This window comes from Pinus tabuliformis, chromosome 4_1 (genome assembly GCF_031772625.1).
Source record: "Pinus tabuliformis cultivar Carrire ecotype Pingquan chromosome 4_1, CPIR1, whole genome shotgun sequence".
Taxonomy (NCBI): Eukaryota; Viridiplantae; Streptophyta; class Pinopsida; order Pinales; family Pinaceae; genus Pinus; species Pinus tabuliformis.
The window spans coordinates 329495706-329518634 of NC_142303.1; positions in this window are offsets into that span (position 1 = coordinate 329495706).

A 22929-nucleotide genomic window follows, 5' to 3' on the forward strand; every position below is an offset into this window, starting at 1 on the left:
GGCATACAACTAATCCTCCACGAAGATCGTCTGTCGCTCCAACCACTCTCGGAAATATTTCCCCCATGCCACTGGTCGGCCGCCACCTCCTCGTGGCATGATGTGGGCCCATCGTGTGGCCCTCATCTCGCGTGGCCTAGGTGGGTCCAAAACCATATCCTGCAGCTGCAGTGCCGGCACCCGCTCCAGCATGAGCGGGAGTAAGATCGATCCATAGCCAAACTGTTTCGTCTCACCGCGACGACAGTTGGTCAGTTGCCTCTTCATGTTTGCTGCTACTGCCCCTGCCCAGTTAAACATGGTGGGATTTAGGCATTCGAGGGCCAGTCGGGGATGAGTCTTCGAGGCCTCATGTTGGGCCTGGGAGCCCGCTACCCATGTCACCATGAAAAGTATCGCGCGAAGGATTATGTCCTCCACCGTTGGGATTTCCACCTTTCCGCTCCTCGACTTGCGTGCTTGTCGACACACCTGAGCCATCAGCATATCTAAAGTATCACCCCCGGGTCGCTGCCCCTCCAGAATAGGCATCTCACCTCGACGAGATAGCCTGGTCAAAAGATATATGTCTGTATAATCGAACTCAATATCCCAGCCTCGGATAACAAATTTCTCATCTGTGGGATTCCAGGCCCTGATTAGTAGTTCCAGAAGGTCAGGTTGTTCCCATAAGCGTGGAGTTAAGAAAAATTTGAGTAATCTGCACCCCCACAATGCCTTCCGGCACCTGACATCAGCAAAAGCTGCTATATCATCGTTATCATGAGTGCGTTCTTGCCAGACGAATGCCATTATAACCCTACATGACCAAAATCTCATTAGCGCTCTGCTTGCAAAGTTTCAAACGTAAATTTTATTAAAAACTTGTCGCGCGGCGTCATCACGACTGTTTTTAAAACAGTCGCACCGATAATGGGCGCCTTTGTTATTTTTCCCGGGTCAGCGCGGAAGTACATCACTTTTCCGCGCTGATCTGGGCGTGGCCTGTGGAAATTTTTATCAGTCATCGCGGACCCAATAGCAAAATCCGCGATGACCGAGAGCGGAATGTAAATTCAAAAACCACCCAAATAACCACATCCCACCGTCAAAATGCAGTAAAAAGACATCAAAACAGAGCGTAGGGCAATGTGTATCTACCTAGAACTGGTTTCGGGACGAATGATGCACGTACGGGGCCGAATTTCGTTCGCCAACCTTAATGCTCCAAGTCGCTCTACAAAGGCTCAATGGTAACAATGGTAAAAAATATGGTTTAATCCCCCCTATTTATGGTAATTTTGTAAAATTAAATATTATTTTCCATAAATATTGGTTTTTATCATGGTTTTTACTATATGCTTGGTCCAAATATGGTTTTTCACTATGTTTTTATGCGCATTGTTTGTATTATCTTGAACGAGTTTACGTGTGTAGTGTTCTTTGTGCAGGATCTCAGATGGTGGAATTATGACAGTTTTATATGCACTTGATCCTGAGAAGTCATCTTTAAGCTCTTTTCTGACGTGAAACATGAAAAGATAGCCGAGTCTCCCTCTCAAATCGTTAAAACAAGCGAGAGGCGGTCGCCTTTAAGCTCTTTTTTCGACCGTTTAAACTTAAAAAGATCGTCGGGTTTTTGTCATTTCAGACTCGTTATTGGCTACGAAACATTGTGCTTCTGACCACTTTTTCACTTTTTCGGGTCAAAGCTACTACTTATGAAAAGTACTCCTCGATCATACTGGCCGGGCGGTTCTTTCGAGCATTGTTTTATGCTTTTTCGGGCTCGAGAGACACAACTTTATGAAAAAGGACCCCCCTGGAGTTTCCTTTTCTACTGTCTTTTCAGACTCTCTAAACATGAAAAGACGCCGAGTCCTTCCTTTTTTAGACTCGTTAAAACTTAATGACATCGGATTCCGTCGAAATGACACCTTTCAAGCATATGCTATCCCTGTCAAGCTTGTCATCAAAAAATAACCGGGGTACTCGCCAGCAATGGTGGGGAAAATGGAACCACAATCATTGTCGTGTCGGTAGTATGTCGCTCTTGAACATGGCACTTGTCTGCATTCGTGTCTGGGTGGGGACATCTCATCTTGTTTTTACACTTGCCTCCGTGGGTTTGGGTTATCTTGTTTGACCTCTCATCTACTCATTGCCTTGTCACCATGACCCCTGATCATTTAATGTCAAATACTGCCAAGTCCACTATCGTGCCACCGATATGTTCAAGAGAAGTTGACCTCTGCAGAATACTCAACCTCCCTCTGATACCTCACACAAAACATCTTATCCTTCTCTGTCTCATGTCGATGATGTGGGAAACATTATGGCCCACCTTCGATCAAGGTCGCTTCCTGTCGACTTCAGCTCATTATCCAGGAAGTTGACCTAGAGACCCCCTTCAGGTGCCTTGGAGCCTGCATGCCTCAATGGCGAGTTCTTCGTGTTCGACACGAGGTTTTCATCATTGGCCTCTGATCGAATGATTCTACGGGTGTTTGACGCCGGCTCACTGATTCGCACGCCGTAGATTGTACCTATATTACCTTGAGGACCATTGTCATTATTGGTGGTACCTCACACGTCTGTTAACAGTTTTCATCATTGACTGGTAATCAGATGACATTCTTGCATGTTCGACTTCAACTCCCATATTCGCATGCTTGAACTTGTACTTTGTTCGGGTCGAGATGGAGCGCAAGACCCTGGATTTTGTCTGTTGGGATCCAGGTTGCGATTTTGTGGATTATTATGATCATTACATGACTCATTGATGGATGGCTGCGACCATACCTGAGTCTTCATGGATGGCTGCGACCATACCTTTGTTATCATCATGGTCTCATTAGCTGGGTGGCTGCGTCCATACCATAGACCTATTTCGTATGTCTTTTGGATGGCTGCACCCATGCCTAGACTACATGTAATTCATTATCAGAGATATCAGTTGTACTTGCGTACAGGTTCTTCCCGATGGTGTTCCAGTTCAGTCAGTTTCGTAAAGCATTTCACCCCTCCCACTCTCTCGGGCTTCATACTTTAGGGGGCATCTGTTACACAGTAATTTGTCACTGCCTTCATCCCAGTCTTCCTACTGTGTCATGAGTCCAAATCATTCATGCTCATGCTCTCTGATGTTGCCAAATGACCCACTTTGCCGAAGTTTCTGCATCATCGCAATTGTTGTCAAAATAAACACGCTGATGAGCGCTCCAAAACAGACCAAACGCGCTGCCATCACGGAAGTACATGTGATTCCCGCGATGGTCAGATTTCATGAGACAGCGTGACTGTTGCTTATATTTGATCGCGATGACATGACCTTCTCCGTTATGCAGTAGCGATGTCAGCACTCTAGTACAGTTATGTACCTGCGATGATCCAGTCTGGGCGAGTTTGTTCTAACAGCCGGCCTTCCAGATGACTCCAGACCTGGTAGTTGGCCTTGTTTATGTCGCCCTCCCTTCTCTGGCATGTCTGTTCTGTCATTTGAGCTACCTTCCTTGGAGATAAGCTCATCTTCCTACCATTCATGGAGACTCCTTCTCCTATTTAACCCTCCACCATTGCTATGAGCTGCTAGTTTTGGAATTCTTAGTCTTTGGAGCATTGTTGATAGTGTTGTGAGCTTGATAGGTAGCTGGTGTGACAAGTGTGGGATTGTTAAAGAGCTTAAGGAAGGTTGTGAAGTGTTTTGATCTTGTGTGAACTTGTGAGTGAGAGAGTTTTGTCTTGGGAGATCTATCTTCAAGGGTGAATGCTTGAGGAACTTGCTAGCTAGACCCTCTTGAGAAGGATTTGACGTCAGAACTATGGTTGTATTCTTCTTTGTTTATCAATAATAGACGACTATCATTATGGTTCCACTCTTATTGTATTTGTAATGGTGATTGAGTTATATCCTTTCTGACTGATATATAGTTGCATCTATTGGATTTTATGCTTGTGTTTGTGTCGTTCTTTGCATGTGCAGGTGTCTGTTCACGAGGATCGTGGGGATTGTGACCAGCCGGAGCAAAGGAATAGGAGCGACGACTCTTCTACAAGTACTAGCATTGGAATCCAGGTAGGCCCTCATCATCGATCTTTAATTTGCAATTAGGAACCTACGTGTTAGCGTTGTTTGATTGTTGGTAGACCCTATTTGGGCTAGTAGGGATCACCTCTGTCCGCAGAGGGGATTTACCTCCACAACAGGCAATTTGAAAGTCTGAAAATGGAAGATGAATAAGATATTGCAGCATACTTTCTCTGAGTAGCTGAAGTGGTCAACTCTCTTAAAGGATTGGATGAAAACACTGAAGAAAGTACCTTTGTTCAAAAGGTCTTAAGATCTCTTCTAGACAGATTTGACTCCAAAATAAGCGCCATAGAAGAAATAAAGGATCTAGATACTTTCAAGATGGATGAACTCCATGGAATCCTCACTACGTATGAGATGAGAAAAGGTGGCCTAAGCTCCAAAGATGCAACATTCAAGGCTCCAAAATCAAAGAAGGGGAAAGAAAGGAATGAGTGTAGTGATGAATCCTAATTGGCTCAATTTGTATGAAAGCTGAAGAAATGATCTAAGTTAAAAGGTAAGTACCTTCTTATCTATTTCAAATGTGGAAAAATAGGTCATTATGCTGCAAAATGTCCTCATAAACATGATAGCGATGATGAAGGAAATTCTAAAAGAATGGTATACAAAAAGAAAGAGATCAATAAGAAGAAATTCTTCTCTAAGCAAGATGAGTTTGATGAGGATGAATTTGCAGCCATCAAAAAGAAATCAGATGAGGAAAGTGACCATGCTGAAAGCCAAGAAGCATTATTCATGGCATTCACAAATGATGATAACTCAGGGCTAGAAGGAAATGTAGATGAACTATTAATAAGTGCCATTGAAGAAAATAAGAAATTACGGAATAAAATCATTTCTCTCAAGGTAGAAAATGAGGAAACAAGAAGAAGAGAAGATCTCTTGGAAACAAAGCTAAAAGAAAAATAAGAGACTTGCGAAAAATGTGAAGCTGAAATAGTATCTTTGAGGAAGGAAATGGAGCAAGTTAAAAAAGGTTGGAAAAGCTCTCAAATACTTGAGACTATCCTAAAAAGTCAAAAACCTCAACATGACAAGTTTGAAATAGGTTTTAAGGGAGAATCATCAAGCACTAAGAATAGTGCGAAAAGATATGTCGACGCACTTTCCAGCAACCCAAAAGAAGAAAATGTATGTCATCAAAGGCGCATCCCAGATCCAAAGAATGAAGAGAGAATAACTCCAAAGAAAAATGTCGATTCGAATCATGGATATTACAGCAGATACAAACCAGTATTCCATCAAAGGCCCATCTCAAATCCAAAGAATGAAGCGGAAGTAATTACAAGGAAGGAAGTTGGCTCAAACCGTGGCTACTACAACAGGTACAAAACTATCTTTCTTGGACATTGTTTTCATTGTAAAAACTTTGGTCATCAAGCTAGACATTGCATGGCTGGCAAGAGTGAAACACCAAAGATAAAGGATCAAATAATCAAACCATATGGCCCCAAAAGGTAGGGACAAATCAAAACCTTCAATTTGTTTGATCCCTTGACCAAATTTGATCTGATTTTCTCATTATGCTACAATAATGGACACTATGAACAAAATTTCCCACTCAAAAGAGGAAAAGCAAGTAGTGAGAATCCCAACATGGATAAATGGCCTGGCTCTATATGCTCAAAATAATGAAAATTATTGGTTTGTGGATAGTGGGCGCTCCAGACACATGACAGGGGACAAAAGGAGGTTTGTCTCATTGAGCAAAAAGGAAAGGAAAGTATCCTTTGAAAGTGGATATTCCAAAATTGTTGGAAAGGGAACTGTTACTCTTATCAATGGAAAAGGAAAAGCTCAAAATGATTTGCTAGTAAACGGGCTCAAACACAACCTCCTGAGTGTTAGCCAAACCTATGATCAAGGACATAATGTTGTCTTTAGCACCAAAGACTGTGAAATAAGGAACTCTTCCTCAAGGGAACTTGTGGCAAAAAGGGTTAGAACACCAGATAACATTTACATTCTGAATAAGATTCAAGAAGATAAGTGCTACTTAAGTCAAACAAATGAAAGTTGGCTGTGGCATAAGCGACTTGGGCATACAAGCTTCAAGAACTTGGTCAATATCAGCAAGATTAAAGTTGTACGAGTGTTATAGACATTTTTGTGCCTCGCGACATGGAGCATGAAATGTCAATAATTACAGGGATCCTCAGTCCCTAAACATGTTGTTCTTACCCCTAAAAGAACAAGGTCATCAAACAACAGCACTTCCAATCAGTTCTCCACCTGAAAATACTTCAAAACAGGCTTATTTTGGATCATGTCAGCTGCTCCACTGAGCTTCTGCGCTGGAATGCAACTGTCCCTCCTTGTACCTGCGCTGGAAGTCAAGATTAATGAAGGCTACCTGTGCTGGGCGAGATTGGCCAAGTGGCACAGTCATCCTGCAAGGTGTCAACTGCCCAGGAAGCTTCCAAACTGACACTTGGTTCATGAGATTCGCCCTGTGATGAGTAAGAGGTACTTGATCACCATGTGTAAGCAAGGATCTCCAAGTGGACTCAAGGACTGAAGTTTAACTGAAGAGGGAGAGGACACAAGGCAGCTTCATGTCAGTCTCAAGCTGACTCATCCTCTCTTCTTCTCTCCTATATATAGAGCTCTTCTATGAGGTCTAAGGAGGCTGGAATTTTGTGTAAAGCAAGGAGGTGCTGTTGGATTACAGTTAGAGCTATTCGGTGATTGTTTTACTAGAGGTGAAGAGGAGAGTTCTTGCTGTTGGGGAGGTGCTGCTGGATTGGAGCCATCATTGGTTGTAACCTTCTCAGAACCCTGTTACTTCTATCAATAAAGTTTTGCATGTTCTCCTATATACTTGTATTGCATTGATGTATTGTATTTACATGTATATTTGATTCACTCTAATCCATGCATCAGTTATGAGTACTTGTATCTTGTAGTTTCCTCTCTCGTTTTGTGCAGGGCTTGTGTGTAGCTGGACCGACAAAGAGAGCAAGGAGCTGGGAACAAGAGACAAAGAGAGAGGATCAAGATCGACTAAGCGAAGGATACCAGGTTGGTTGATCATTTCTTCCCCCTCTCTGTACTTTCATAAAGGAAAACATCAAAGCTTTACTTTCAGTTGTTGCTAAAGACTGTCACCTTTAGAGTAGGGATAGAGTCATCCGCATCGGATACTTTTCCCCACAACAAACTGGCGACTCCGCTGGGGAGCCTAGTATCTTGTTGGTGTTTGTAGTATTTTGCTATTCATTTCTTGAAGAAAAGAGTACCAAATCGAAAAGCTTTTGACTATATCAAAAGCGAAGTAGAGGGTCTGCTACTCTTGCTCATTTGCTGAGCAAATTCAAGATTTGAAGAGCTTATCTACAAAAGACTCTTTACTCTTTGTGATAGATCTTCATCCTCTTGATCATCCCTTAGCCTGTACTTGACCTATAGCTTTTTATTTCAGCAAAAACAGTGCATTTTTGAGCTTTTTATGACCCGGAATTCCTTGTAAACGCAACTCTCGTGTCTCAGTGCAGGCTGTCCACAGGCAGTCTGCATTCCAGCGCAGGTACTCCCTTCAGGAACTGCGCTGAGAATCAAACTGACAGACCAGAACCTGCGCTGGTCCAGTTAGCCAGTGTCTTGCTGAGGTTTCCCTTTGTGTCTGAGCCTTGTTTTCACTGATTTTTTGCTGATTGCTTGCTGGTCATTGTACTTGCTGTAAACCACTTCTCCTTGACATTATTCCGCCTCAGTTGTGTGATGAAACTGTGAATGTTCTTTCAGTATTTCTTGTTTCAGTTACAGTTTCCCATTGTGAAAAGCGAACCAGTATGGTTGTGGCCTCTTAGATCCTGAACTGTAAAAGTGTCTTTGTGATCTTATGAGCTAGTTTTATTACTGTTCATGGCTGTTTGAGTTTGTTTGTTTTTCACTTTATGGTTTGAATTCATACATTTTTAGTGTTGAAACAAGTACCTGTAAAGCGTCTTTTCATTTTAGACAATACTTGTTTGTTTACGCTTCAAATTGAATTCGAAAATTATACAACAATTTCCTTTTGTCTACATCAACATTAAGGGAAAAGAAAAGAAATACATGCATCTTGCATTTGCATTTTTGATAAGTTTGTGTGTCTGATCTAGGAGAAAGTGCATTAGTTTGTGCTTTGTGCTCTGTGTGGAAAGATATTGTTTTTCTCTCCCCTCAGTAGGTAGGATTTTCAAAGCTAAAAAGATTGTGAAAGCTTGCTTATCATTTTAGCTGCATTTAGGAATTTGTACCAATACATCTCGTGGTGATCCTGAAAGACAAACTGATAAACAAGATCAACTTAAAATATATTGAATGAATCTAAAAACGCATTGTAACATAACGCTCACAGTAGAGGTCTAGGTAGAGACGTGTTCCGGCGTCGTTAAACGTAGTGACTGTCGATCTCTACGAAGGTGGGTGATTCCTCCTGAGAGTCGGTGGCACTAATACGGACTTGAGCTCCCGCGTACCGTCGCGTATATTGGGAGACCCCTATAGGCTTTTATCCTTTATCCTTAGGAAGCCGTGTCGACCGCCCTACTGATCGCGATGCAGTGAACACAGCATTCACGAAGATCGACCACCCGTACCGTAAAACGTATTCTGTGGTTTCGCGAAAGGTTTGGCACACCCTCTGCCTAGATCTCCAGAGCAGTTTCTTTTGGCCCTTTTCAAACTCTATAACTGAAAAGGTCCAGCCGAGCATTTGTCACTTCGGGCTCGTTAATACATCGAAGGCGACTAGAGTCATCTTTAGCTTTTTCTCGACTCTTAAAACATGAAAAAGCAAAGTTGTGTCTAAAAGCGTCTAATAAAATTCATTCAATACGGAAACCTAATTCCCCTTTTTGTATTTTAGTTGATCGAGTAATCCGCAACCGTGGAGGAAAGTCAATTAGAACTCCGTCGTTCGAGGAGACTCGCGAGTCAACCATCTTTGTCTCCGGAATCGAGAGTAGTACGGACGAAGCAAACTCGCTTGACCGGGTCAAAATCTCCCATTAAAGTTAGAACAACAGTTCCAACAACATCTGAGATTCTGGTCACTCCTAATATTTCTGGAATCCCTGCCTCTATTGAAGAAGTTCAACAGCAACAGAGGGACAGTTGTACTGATCCTAGTCTGAGGACAAGTACTTGCATAACTGAACCAGTTCCATCTGAAACCGGTCCACAGAGTCTTGTTGCTCAAACAACTGTCGCTGTCGAAGCAACCCCTTCTTCGGCACCAGAAATCTTTTACGGACCTGACGGTCTTCCTCTTCCTCCTGGTCTGATTGCAATAGAGGAAATCGTAGAGGACCAGCAAGCAAATACTCCAACTCATTTTGGAGTAGGCACCACTCTTTTTCCTTCTGCATCAAAAGTTTGTCCATCGCCAGTGGAAGTTCCTGTAGAATCGTTAGGCAGTTTATTGGATAGACTTAAAATGTCTGAGCAACCGTCGACATCTAGGACTGTGCCAAATGACACAGCGACAGCAGAAGCTCCTGCTGTCACTCCGACGATGTTTGCCGGCATACCAGCTGTCCCGACTAGCTCTCAACAGCTAGAAGGAGTCCACCCAGGGACTATTATGACAACTTGGTCTGTTCCAGTTTGTTCTTCCGGTATAATACCCGGTAATTCTTATGTTGAAACTAGACAAATTGATCCCTTTGGAAATCAGTTTGGACCATCCAGTCCTCAAAGGCAATCTATACCCTTGAGCTCCGAATTGTTACCGTATGGGGGGCAATATGCCCTTTCACTTCCCCCTCCGGGAGGATACCCATACGGCAGTTTTCAACCGCATTCAGGTTTGACTGAAGTTACGACGAGTGGTTGGGTGCCTATGTTGCCCCAACAACCGAGAGTTGTATATTCCATGCAACAATGTGTACCTATGTCTAGCATCCCGACGACGCCAGCAACTGTAACCGTGTCGCAAGTTCAATCGATGCCTGTTGTATGTCAACCCCAAGTTGTAATGCAACAGCCCCTTGACCCTGCAACACAACCACAATCGCCAACTGCCGGGACGACACAGATACAAACGGGAACCATAACCCCACATCTTGGTCCGTCGGTTAGTATCGCACAGCAAAACATGGCTTCGCAGCCATGGATGGTGCAATACCAACAACCTCAGTTTCAACAGGTGTACCAGGGATCTGAGCAACAGATCTTTGCAAATAGTGGGCAACCCTATATTCAGAACGGGTTAAATCAACCACTTTACAGTGGCCAAGCCCACCAGCCATATCAGTCCTATCAACATCAGTTGCATTATGCTGGTATGCAAAGGCCTACTGCTCAGGCGATTCCATCGTATCCTGGGTACGCCTCGCCAAACCTGAATCAGCAGTTGCCATTCGTGGCGACTCTAGAATTACCAAATTTACATCGATTGACGAATGATCCAATCGCCTATGCCCATTGGTGGCCAGCGATTCCTCACAAACTTCCTTCGGACATTCCTAAATTCAATGGAAATCCTGGCGAAGACCCGTCGAATCATGTGATGACTTTCCATCTGTGGTGTTCGTCGAATACCTTGAATGATGATTCAATAAGGCTTCGCCTTTTCCAGAGGACATTGACTGGTCCGGCGGCTAAATGGTATATTGAATTACCTAGAGCCTCTTTCGACAATTTTAGTTCCCTAGCCACGACTTTCTTAACACACTTTCAGTTACCTATAAGGTACGAAACTAGAACCGAGATCTTAACCAATTTCAAGCAGACAACGGCCACACATATATCAGATCATATACATGAGTGGCGTCGTCGTCGCAGAATGGTAAAGACTTATGTTCCAGATCAGCTTTTAGCTGAGTGGTTTATAAAGTCGCTTCTTCCTGCTATAACAGAAGATGTGGCCAAGGGAGGCGTCGTAACAGAGGAGCAAGTTATTGCTCGTGCCCAGTATTTAGACTTAGTATATACTCAGTCTGGCACGCTCTATGACAAGATACCTGACGCCCCTAGACCGGAATTTTCAATTCCTCCCCCCCTGGATCAAATAGTGACTCTCATGCCGGCGATGGTGTGATTGGCACTGCAAACGCAAAGTCAACACGGGATTCGTCTAAGAAAACCCGTAAGACTTCGAATCAAAATGCAAATGAAGAACTTCTTTCCTCGGAAGTAAGTGCCGTGTCAGACGACAAGGGCAAACAACTGAAGCAACCAGGAGACAAGAAGAAAAAGAAAGGGAGAAAAGGGAAACCCCCTTCGGGGTGTCATATATGCGATGAGGATCATTGGACAGCAGATTGTCCATGCAAAGCTGAGCTTAAAAGATTCTTTAAGAGTCCGAAAACCTCAGCTGTGTTGACTGATCCGTTTCCTAATCCTGGTCAAAATCTGGTTGCTAATCAAAATGCTTCCCGATCCCAAGTGCTTATGTTGTCTACCTCAAAGCAGCAGAATAATGCTTTGACAAGGAATAAAGATTACGGGAATCCATGGCTGTCGAATAACAAGGCTAATGAACAACCTAGTAGTTTGACGACAGCTTTGACCAAAGTTGTGCCACCCATCATTCCTGAACCAATGATAAAGTTGCCAAAGGGAGTAGTACACAAATCGACATTTAATCCTCGTGCCAAAATAGCACAGAATTATAATATAATAGAGGACCTGGCCCAATCGCCGTCCGCTATGTCGACACTTGAGGTACCGCAAAATTGCCCCTCCCAAGAGCAAACTTTATTATCAGCAATAGGTGGGATTGGCCCAATGGATTCCAATCTTGTGGCCTTTGATCATAAAGGATATGACCCTAAGTTACCAGCTCAACTAGCTTTCCTTATTCAAGCGAAAGCCCTCAACAAAACTGTTCATCGAACAATTATTGATGAGGGGGCATCTACATGTCTTATGTCGATGAGTTGCTGGAAAAATTTAGGCTCACCACCCTTGTCGAAATCGTCAACGACCTTAAAAGCATTTGATGGATTATAAGTAACTTGCAAGTTGAACTAGGGGGCAAAACAGTAGGAATTGATGTTGAAGTAATTGATGGAAACCTCGATTACAACATCCTACTGGGAAGGCCCTGGATATATGCCATGGCAGCAGTTGTGTCGACCTACTTCAGGAAGATTGCATTTCCCTTTTAAGGAGGAATTACAGTCGTCGACCAACAAACTTTTCTCCCCGACAGTTCACAAGTTACGGGAAGCATTCCAATGATCCATGGAAGCAATCATTCGCTTCAAAATATTGGAGTAGGTCTCCTAAAAGACCCTGCCTTAATGGGTACTTTTGCCCTACCGCCTGCAAACAATCTGGCGGAAGTGGCAACAGTGGAAACCTACAATATGAAATCTTCTATATCTAATGGATTCGGAAGATTCCTAAACATTTTGTCAGCATGGATCATCGCCCTAATAGAAATACTGTAAATACAGTGGGCTCCGAGGACAGTTCTTATCTCATGTCAACCTCGTTAAAAAATGAAACAAGGAGTCATGAGGATAGTTCTTTTACTATGTCAACCTCATTAAAAAATGAAACAAATCCCCTTTCTCAAAGGTAAACCTTCATTCCAACCATCGAGTTGAATGCAATGAAGCTTGGGGGGCATGCACCTCGATTTTCATTATTATGCTGGGGGCATGCAAACTTATCATCGAGCAGTTTTAGCATATAGTTCATGCTCGTTAAAAAATAAACGCAAAATTCGAGCAGTTTTATGACTGAATCTATGCTCGTTAAAAAATAGAAAAGTGTGAGCAAAAGTTTCCCCCAGAGTTCAAGCTCATGAAAAAATGAACCGGTAAATAACCTTTTGGGATCGCAAATTCATCAGCCATAAGAGCCTTGATCGTGTTGTCATCCATCACCTCCACCGTTCATTTGGCCGATTATTCACTTCCATTTGTGTGTTTACCTCTTTTGAGAAACAGCTGCGAAGAGTGATTCCACCTAGCCATCCTCGTAACACTGCCGTGATTGGAAAATTCCAACCTGTACCTGGAATCTGTAGCTATCCCTGTTTATCACTCGTTCCTCAAAAGACGAGTCTTCTTTCAGCTCTTTTCACTGACTCGTAAAATATGAAAAGTTTGCCGAGTTTTGGCCTTCCAGCTCGTTAAATGACCGGAACGCTATCCCTCCTCTAAATTTTAATCTTTTTGGACCTGAGGGATTATTGCACAAAAGGATCGAGCGCTTGTCTTGTTCGGCTCGTTAAAAGTACCGAACAGCCATCCCTTCTGTATTGTTTTATACTTTTTCGGACTTAAGGGATTTGCTGACGAAAAAGGAATTATGGAGTTGACTTTCCGTACCTTTTCAGACTCTCTAAAAATGAAAAGGACCGAGTTTTCTTTGTCGTTAGACTCGTTAAAATGATTAAATAGCGACAAACTTGTCTTTAGACGAGAACGAGTTTCCCTATCGCTAGGCTCGTTAAATCATAGCGATGGGCTTGCCCGAAGGGCAGGTTATAGAACAAGCATATGTTATCCTCCTCAAGCTTGACAAAAATAAAGAGGTACTGGTCAGAAATGACTGGGGAAAAATTGGGAGAACATCAAAGTTTAAAGGTAGCAAGTCACTCTTGAACATGACACTTTTCCTCCGTACCACATCGGGTTGGGTTGTTTCATTCACCGGTCTCATCACCATGGTCCTCGCCAAACCATCCACATTTGGGGTAATGCTACCGATCCATCGCATCAGTGTTGTTATATGTTCAAGAGGGGTCATTCTAAAAGTGTCAACCGTGTCCCATCCACTACCATACATTATCCTTCATCCATTCATGATCGCCACCCTGAATCATATGTCACAGTTTGTTTTCACCTCCACTAAAATCATTAGCTCCATTCCGTGTCATTGATGTGGGATTCATTAAGGCCCTCCTTTGACGGATCGCTTCTTGTCGACTTCAACTCATTATCCAAGAAGTTGATCTAGGAACACCCCCATCAGTACTTTGAAGCTTGCATGCCTCAATGGCAAGTTTCTCACTTCCGGCGACAGGTATACATCAATGACCTTCGACCAGAAGATTTTGCGTGGCGTTCGACGCCAAGTCCTTTATTCACGCCACGTGAATTGTACTGCAGTACCTTGAGGGTCATCGTCATTATTGGTGATTCCTCTCGCGCTTGTTAACGGTTTTCATTATTGACCGGTAATCAAGCGATGTCTTTCCATGTTCGACTTCAGCGCAATTCTCACATGGATCGACTTGTACTTAGAGTGAAGATCGAACGAGTTTGAAGACCCCGGATCTAGTTTCATCCATCCGGGCTGCGATATATATTCGGGAAATATAAAAGCATTTGCCATGTACATCATTGCAGCAGATGATCATCCTACTCAAAGGATGATAATTTCAACAGAAAATTATCAGTCTACCATCAGACGATCGTCTGTTCTATGTACCAAAATGTATTTATAAAGCTGAGCATGGGAATGCCCGCCTCAGCTAGATCATGAAAACAGAATGAAAAATAATGTATTGTATTGTATCGTATTACAGGGCGCCTCCTCAGCACTGGAATGAACTTCGGACCCTCTAGATAAAGCATTTCACCCGATAAACGGCCTCATACTTTAGGGGGCAACTGTTATAGACATTTTTGTGCCTCGCGACATGGAGCATGAAATGTCAATAATTACAGGGATCCTCAGTCCCTAAACATGTTGTTCTTACCCCTAAAAGAACAAGGTCATCAAACAACAGCACTTCCAATCAGTTCTCCACCTGAAAACACTTCAAAACAGGCTTATTTTGGATCATGTCAGCTGCTCCACTGAGCTTCTGCGCTGGAATGCAACTGTCCCTCCTTGTACCTGCGCTGGAAGTCAAGATTAATGAAGGCTACCTACGCTGGGCGAGATTGGCCAAGTGGCACAGTCATCCTGCAAGGTGTCAACTGCCCAGGAAGCTTCCAAACTGACACTTGGTTCATGAGATTTGCCCTGTGATGAGTAAGAGGTACTTGATCACCATGTGTAAGCAAGGATCTCCAAGTGGACTCAAGGACTGAAGTTTAACTGAAGAGGGAGAGGACACAAGGCAGCTTCATGTCAGTCTCAAGCTGACTCATCCTCTCTTCTTCTCTCCTATATATAGAGCTCTTCTATGAGGTCTAAGGAGGCTGGAATTTTGTGTAAAGCAAGGAGGTGATGTTGGATTACAGTTAGAGCTATTGGGTGATTGTTTTACTAGAGGTGAAGAGGAGAGTTCTTGCTGCTGGGGAGGTGTTGCTGGATTGGAGCCATCATTGGTTGTAACCTTCTCAGAACCCTGTTACTTCTATCAATAAAGTTTTGCATGTTCTCCTATATACTTGTATTGCATTGATGTATTGTATTTACATGTATATTTGATTCACTCTAATCCATGCATCAGTTATGAGTACTTGTATCTTGTAGTTTCCTCTCTCGTTTTGTGCAGGGCTTGTGTGTAGCTGGACCGGCAAAGAGAGCAAGGAGCTGGGAACAAGAGACAAAGAGAGAGGATCAAGATCGACTAAGCGAAGGATACCAGGTTGGTTGATCATTTCTTCCCCCTCTCTGTACTTTCATAAAGGAAAACATCAAAGCTTTACTTTCAGTTGTTGCTAAAGACTGTCACCTTTAGAGTAGGGATAGAGTCATCCGCATCGGATACTTTTCCCCACAACAACGAGACATCCCAAAGCTATTCAAACCAAATCAAGGAGTATGTGGTCCATGTCAACATGGAAAGAAAACTAGAACCAGCCACAAGACCAAGGAGTTCTCTACATCAAAGCCTTTGGAGATCATCCATGCTGATTTATGTGGACCAACTAGAAATCTGGCACTCCAAGGAGAAAGGTACTTTGTTTTATTTGTTGATGACTATACTAGAATGATGTGGATATATTTTATAAAATATAAATCTGAAACATTTGAGTGTTTTAAGAATCTTAAAGCTCTTGTAGAAAATGAAAAGGACACAAAGATTAAGTGCCTCAGAACAGATAGAAGGGGAGAATTCACATCAAAATAATTTAATGAATTCTATAAAATACATGGAATTTAAAGACAATTCTCTACGACCAGAACACCCTAGCAAAATGGGGTAGTTGAAAGAAGAAACCGAACAGTTCAAGAAATGGAAAGAATAATGCTATTAGTAGCAGATTTGCAGCCAAAATTCTGGAGAGAAGCAATCAGGACAGCTGTCTATACCTTGAATCGAACTCAATTAAGACCAAATAGTGAAAAAACTCCTTATGAACTATGGAAAGGAAGACCTTCTTCAGTAAAGTACTTCAAGATCTTTGGAAACAAGTGCTTCATAAAAATCAATGATGGCTCACCAGGAAAGTTTGATTCTTGGGTTGATGAAGGGATCTTCCTTGGATACTCTACATGGAGCAAAGCCTACAAGTGCTACAATAATCGACCAAGGAAAATATTGGAAAGCATTGATGTAAAGATTGATGAAGACCTTCCTGAAGAAGAAATTTAAGAACACGAAGTTGATCCTTTCATTGAAGAAGAAGAACCAGAAAAAGAAGAAATAGATCATGAAGAAGAAGAAGAGGAAAAAGAACCACCTCATACCCCTTCAAAGATGAAGTTTCTCTAGAAATATCATCCAGAAGAGTAGATTATTGGCAATAGAGATGAAGGGATGCAAACCCGAAGAAGGATGATAAATACACCAAAGAAAAATGATATTGCTCTTTTATACATGATAGAACCAGAAACATATACTCAAGCAAGTAAGGATCCTAATTGGGTAAAAGCCTTGGAAGAAGAAATGTCCCAAATTGAGAAGAATGAGACATGGGAGTTGGTACCTCGTCCAAAGCACAAAAACATTATAGGAACCAAGTGGGTATTCAAAAACAAAATGAATGAAGATGGACAAATCATCAGAAACAAGGCAAGGGTTGTTTGCAAAGGCTATTCACAAATTGAAGGAATTGACTTTGAAGAAACATTTGCACCAGTAGCTCGTATGGAAGCTATCAAGATGTTCTTGGCATTTTCTTGCTCAAAATGATTCAAAATCTATCAAATGGACATAAAATCAACATTTCTAAATGGGGAACTCAAGGAAGAAGTCTACATGGAGCAACCAGAAGGGTTTGATCTAACAAAAAGAAAAGACTTAGTCTGTAAGTTGAAAAAGGCATTATATGGGTTGAAACAAACTCGCGGAGCTTAATATGCAAGATTGGATCACTATCTACAACAACAAGGCTTCAAGAATGGAGTCGTAGGAAGTAATCTCTACATAAAGATGAATGAAGGTAAGTTACTAGTCACACTTATTTATGTTGATGATTTGATTTTTGTTAGCAATAATGATGAGATGAGCCATGAATTTTCTCAAAACATATCAAAAGAGTTCGAGATGTTGATGATAGGAGAGTTATCTCACTTCCTTGGACTACAAGTATCTCAAACCAGAGTAGGATTGTTTATATATTGAGCCAAATATCTTAAAGACATGCTTAAAAGATATGGAATGGAAGACTATACACCCATGAGCACACCTATGACCACAAATTGCAAATTGAGCAAAAATGATGACTCCCCTCCAGTAGATGAAATTCATTACAGGTTAATAATTGGAGCCCTTCTGTACTTAGCTGCTATGAGACCCGACATAATGCAGGCAGTAGGAATGGTGGGAAGATTTCAATTTGCTCCTAAACAATCCCATTTGTTAGCTGTAAAAAGAATTCTTAGATATCTGAAAGGAACTCCTAATTTCGGTCTTTGGTACCCTAGGAGCTCAACACTGACTGTAACTGCATACATCGATGCTGATTGGGCCGGAAGTGTAGATGATCGAAAAAGTACTAGTGGAAATGTATTCTTCCTGGGAGATTGTTTAGTATCCTGGCTCAGCAAAAAACACATAGCTATATCATTATCCACAGTTGAAGCCGAGTATATAGTTGCAACAGACTGTTGTACTCAAATACTATGGATGATGGAAGCTATAAAAGATGTCAACATAGGTACAGATCAACCAATTACCATCTATTGTGATAACACAAGTGCTATCAGTCTTAGCAAAAATCCAGTGATGCACTCAAAGACCAAACATAGACCAATCAAGTATCATTTCCTTCGTGAACAAGTAGCTGAACAAAACATCATCTTGGAATATATCAATACTAAGGAGTAGGTAGCTGATATTTTCACAAAACCTCTCCCTCGAGAGGCATTTGAACATCTTCTTTAGAAGATGGGGGTTATCTCTTTAGCATCACTCAAGTTCATTCATAAAGATGGTGCAGGACAAGGGGGAGTAGTTCTACAGGGGGAGCATTTCGACAGGGGAGTGCGTATGCATTCCTTTGCCATTGATGTCAAAGGGGGAGAGAAGAAGAATATTTCCATCAATAACAAAGGGGGAGATAGTTGACATAGATTGTCATTGATGTCAATATGGCAATATTCGAGGAGCCAGAGAGAACAAACAGAGCTATCGGAGGAGAAAAATAGAGAGGAGCAAACAGAGCCATCGAAGGAGCAAAACAGAGCTATCAGAGGCATATCAGGAGTATCAGGAGCAATGGAACCCAAAGAAGGACTATTGGAAGAGTTATGGGAGGCGGAAGAGTCAAAAGAGGTGGAAAAACATATATATGTGCAATATACACTATCGGAGGCTTACATATATATTGGAGAAATCATATCGGGGGGTTCTACTATGAGCCACTACTCGAAACCCCCGACTGCACTATACATGTGCAATATATATATATATATATATATATATATATATATATATATATATATATATATATATATATATATATATATATATATAGTGTTGTGAAGCATGATTTTCAGTATATTTCAGATATTCAGGCTCTTAGCCTTGGCGCATGAAAACTCGCGAATTTGCAACATATATACATATATATTATATAATTTTGACAAATCATGCGGACTCATTGAGACACTGCAATATGACTTAATGTTATATCGTATCGCCCTATCGGTACTCACATATCACAATACACAAAGGGGTGGAACCCCTGAAAGCGTTGATTGTGATATATGTTGCGGACCTGATGCAACATTGCAGTTTGATTTATTGTATATCGCATCCGCCTATCGGACCTCACAAAGCGCTGATTGCGATATATGCTATGGACCTCCAGAAGCTGTGACTGCCAATTGCGATTACACTGTGGACCCAATGCAGGTATAGATGCAGGTGTAATGTTTTTGAAGTCTGTGCTTTAGAATTTCAGCCGGTTGTTTTCCATACATTCTTGTGTCTTTCAAAAATTGTATTGCACGGGGTTTGAAGGCCAAAATTCATAAAAACACATCTGATAGTTCAGGAGGCCTAAATGAAAGTCGATTGCGATTGCCATTGTGACATGGCATGTGGGTCCGCCCTACTGGTATCGAGTCTCCATAAAATGATAAAGTCTTGTGTATGTCTATGATTATTGAAAAAGGAGCACTGTTACAATTTTAGCATGGAACATGTTTTCTCTGTGTATTTTCGGTCCTCTCTTATGAATTTACGTGTCCTTGGAGTGTTGGTGAACTCGAAGAGACAGAGGAAGCCGAAAGCCAGGAAGCCGAAGTACAAGCTAGCGCAGAGGAATCCAAAGCGATATGAAGAGCCGGGAATTTTAAGAACAAGTCAGCATAGGGGAAGCCAAAGCGACTCGGGAAACCGAAGAGGCAAGCAAGCGTTAAGGAAGCCGAAGAGCTAGTGGAAAGCGGAAACAAACAGTCTGAGGCATCAGGAATATATAAAAATATGAAAAATAAGGAAAGGACGATGTGTGTGTATAAGAAGAGAAAGAGAAATTTGAAGTTCAGGCAGAGGCAGGAGAAGCAGGAGAACAGGAGTGAAGCATAAGCTCAGCGGGCTTGGGAGCAGAGAACTACAACAAAACTGTTTATAACAGTTGATCATAAAGGGTTGGAGCCCGCGGGGTTGAAGCCTAAAAATTTAAAGGATTGGAATCCTTGGGAGTTGGTGCCCCTAAGTCCAAGACTATTGCCTTGGCAAAACAGAGTTGGTGCTTTGGAGGTTGGAGCCTCACAAAAGTCCAAGTTGGTGCTTGGCAACTAATTGCAACGATTTATATATTGTATATATTTCATTGCACTATTTGTGTTAATAGAAGCATTTATTCTAGCTATCTATTTATGTGTTCCATATATAAATGTTTTGGTGATTAAAAAAAACAATTAAAAATAAATGTTGATTCACCACCCCCCCCCCAAGTATTTCCAACACTATCCAGCCCTCTACATCAATTCCCCTCCTTTCCTTCCTATTGTTCACATATACTATAAAAACAATTATAAGTTGTATATCATTGTGTGTCAGCCACCAGAACCAAGACATTTCTGTGATGCAGGAAAGTGTTCCCTCTGCGGATAGAGGCAACCCCTCTAGCCCTACAGTGGTTCTAGTCACAAACAAGGACAGATCAATAATAGCTTTCCTTAAACAGTTATAGTTGGAGGCCTACCTCAACTGGTGGTCGATGGAGTTCCGTTGCACTGCTCCAACTTCCACTTCCTAATGAGTGATCAACCTGAAACAATGTAAAGGAAATACAACAAAGCACGTAACTGGGAAAAAACAATGATCTATTTACCCACAAAGTCAAGAAGTCATGAGCTATCAAGTAAATTACATACAAGACATAGGAAAACATCATTGATTGTATTAATATTGAAATAAGAGTAAGCTAACAACCAAAGTCTTGATGTCACAAGCCTTCTCAGAGGGATCCAGTCAGCATGTTCCTCAAGCATTCACTCTTTGAAGATGGATCTCCCAACATACAAGTCTCTCTCACTCATAATTTTTACACAAGATTAAGGGAACTTCACAACCTTCCACAAGCTATCAACAATCCCACACTTGTCACACTCACACCAGCTATCTAGCAAACTCACAAACACTAACAACACTACTCAACTAGCCAACTCTCAAAAATTAGCAATGCATAGCAATAGTGAGAGTTTAAATAGGAGAAGGAGTCTCCATGAAAGGTGGAAGAGTGAACTTATCCCAAAGGAAGGTAGCACAATTAATGGAACTACCATGCCAGAGAAAGGAGGGTGATACAAACTGTCTAGGCAATTTAATGTCTTAAATTTCTCTACATAAATTATCAATCCGGGTATCGTAAACTGATGAAGTGTGGTGCACTATATGTGCTTAGTTAACCTTTCTCTTACTTTGTTGTTTTATAGTTTATGTTGTTTTTGGGGTTTTGTTCTTGTTGGTTTTCTAAAGTGTTTAATGCAAATGGAAGTCCTATTCTAAGGTCTTAAGAATACTTTTAAAGGACAAGTATGGATAAAGATTTCAAGACAAGGCCTTTGTCCCTAATGGTAATTTCCAAAACTTAGCACTTCAAAAGAACTTAAAACATGTTATTGATGGAGTTAGTATTTAAACAAAAGTGTAAATATACAACTAGTTCAATCAAAATAAAATGCAATAATCAAATAATGAGAGAATGACTATGAGACCCAGTATCCTTGCTGCTTCAGCAAAAGGACAAGATGATTCTATCACGTCATTAGTTCATTAAAAGGCTATGTGCATCACTAATCTACAATCAACTTGAAAGCAATTTATGTACACTAATATACATGTTTTAAAAGAAAATAAAATGCAGCAATTTAAAAAGACATCTATACATTAATATACATGAAATAAAAAAAAGAAATGCAAGAAATTAAAGTGACAACTATACAAGGCAGGGGCCCCCTACTACCTATGAAATCAAATGCTTAAAGGAAAATAAAGACATCAAATAAAGGACTAATGACATCGGCCCAGTATCTCTGCTGCTAATTTAAAATGAAAATGAAATGTGAAATCTAAGTGACACTACATAAAGGAGACAAATCACACTACTTTAACCTTTTCTTAACCTTTTTGCCTTTCAGCTAGATTTATCATGTGAGAACAGTTATGAACAAGTCAGCAATGTGAGTCTTAAAGCAAACTAAACCAAGCTATACTAAGTGATATTTTGGCTCCAATAAAGTTATTTGATTATGGAAAAAGAACCATCAATAGATGAACAACTTGATATCTAAGAGCAGAAAGTAAAGTGCAAGTTAAAGAAATGATACTAATGAAAATCAAACTACAGAAAAATAAAGGTCAGCAACATAGACAAGATGATCACACATGCCACTAGTCATGAAATCAAAGCAAAATTAAACACACTTGCATGAATTGAAATTGCATGAATGAAAAATCTAATCTACCTTACATTCTACAAAGCAATATTTACAAAATGAAATCTACTCTACTTACATCCTAATATGCTCCATGACATCTACTTCACATCTCCTTCCATGTTGAGAACATCAAAGCTTTATTCAATTTCTTCAAAAGTACAAAGTACAACAAAGTTCTCCAAAGCTTTCAAAAGCCATGGGACTAACAAGCTAAAAGGACTAAGGAAAGACTAGCAAATGAAGGAGAGAGATCTCTTATTTATACAAAAAGATGAGAGCCATCTCATTAATGAGAATCCATGAATCTCTCCCTCTACCTCTAGAGTCCTAATCAAAATAGGAACTGATAAGACACATGTCTTTTTAGAGTTACAATACAATTAGGAGATGTGACACATATCCTCATGATCTCATGATTCTTTCCACTCAAATTCGAATTTGGCCTTGGGGTGCCACATAAGGGTCTTCTAGAAGTCTCCTTTCAACCTACACATGTCAACAACCTCAACCCATTTGTTAGGTATAAGCATATGCACATTATTTTCTAATGTTTAACCACAAATTCACTTAAAAGGCTTAGAAATAATAAATATTGGAAAAACATAAAGGTGGCCCAATGATAATGAAAGTGGGATGAATGTGGTGACATAGTAGTGAAATGGAGATGAAATGGAGGT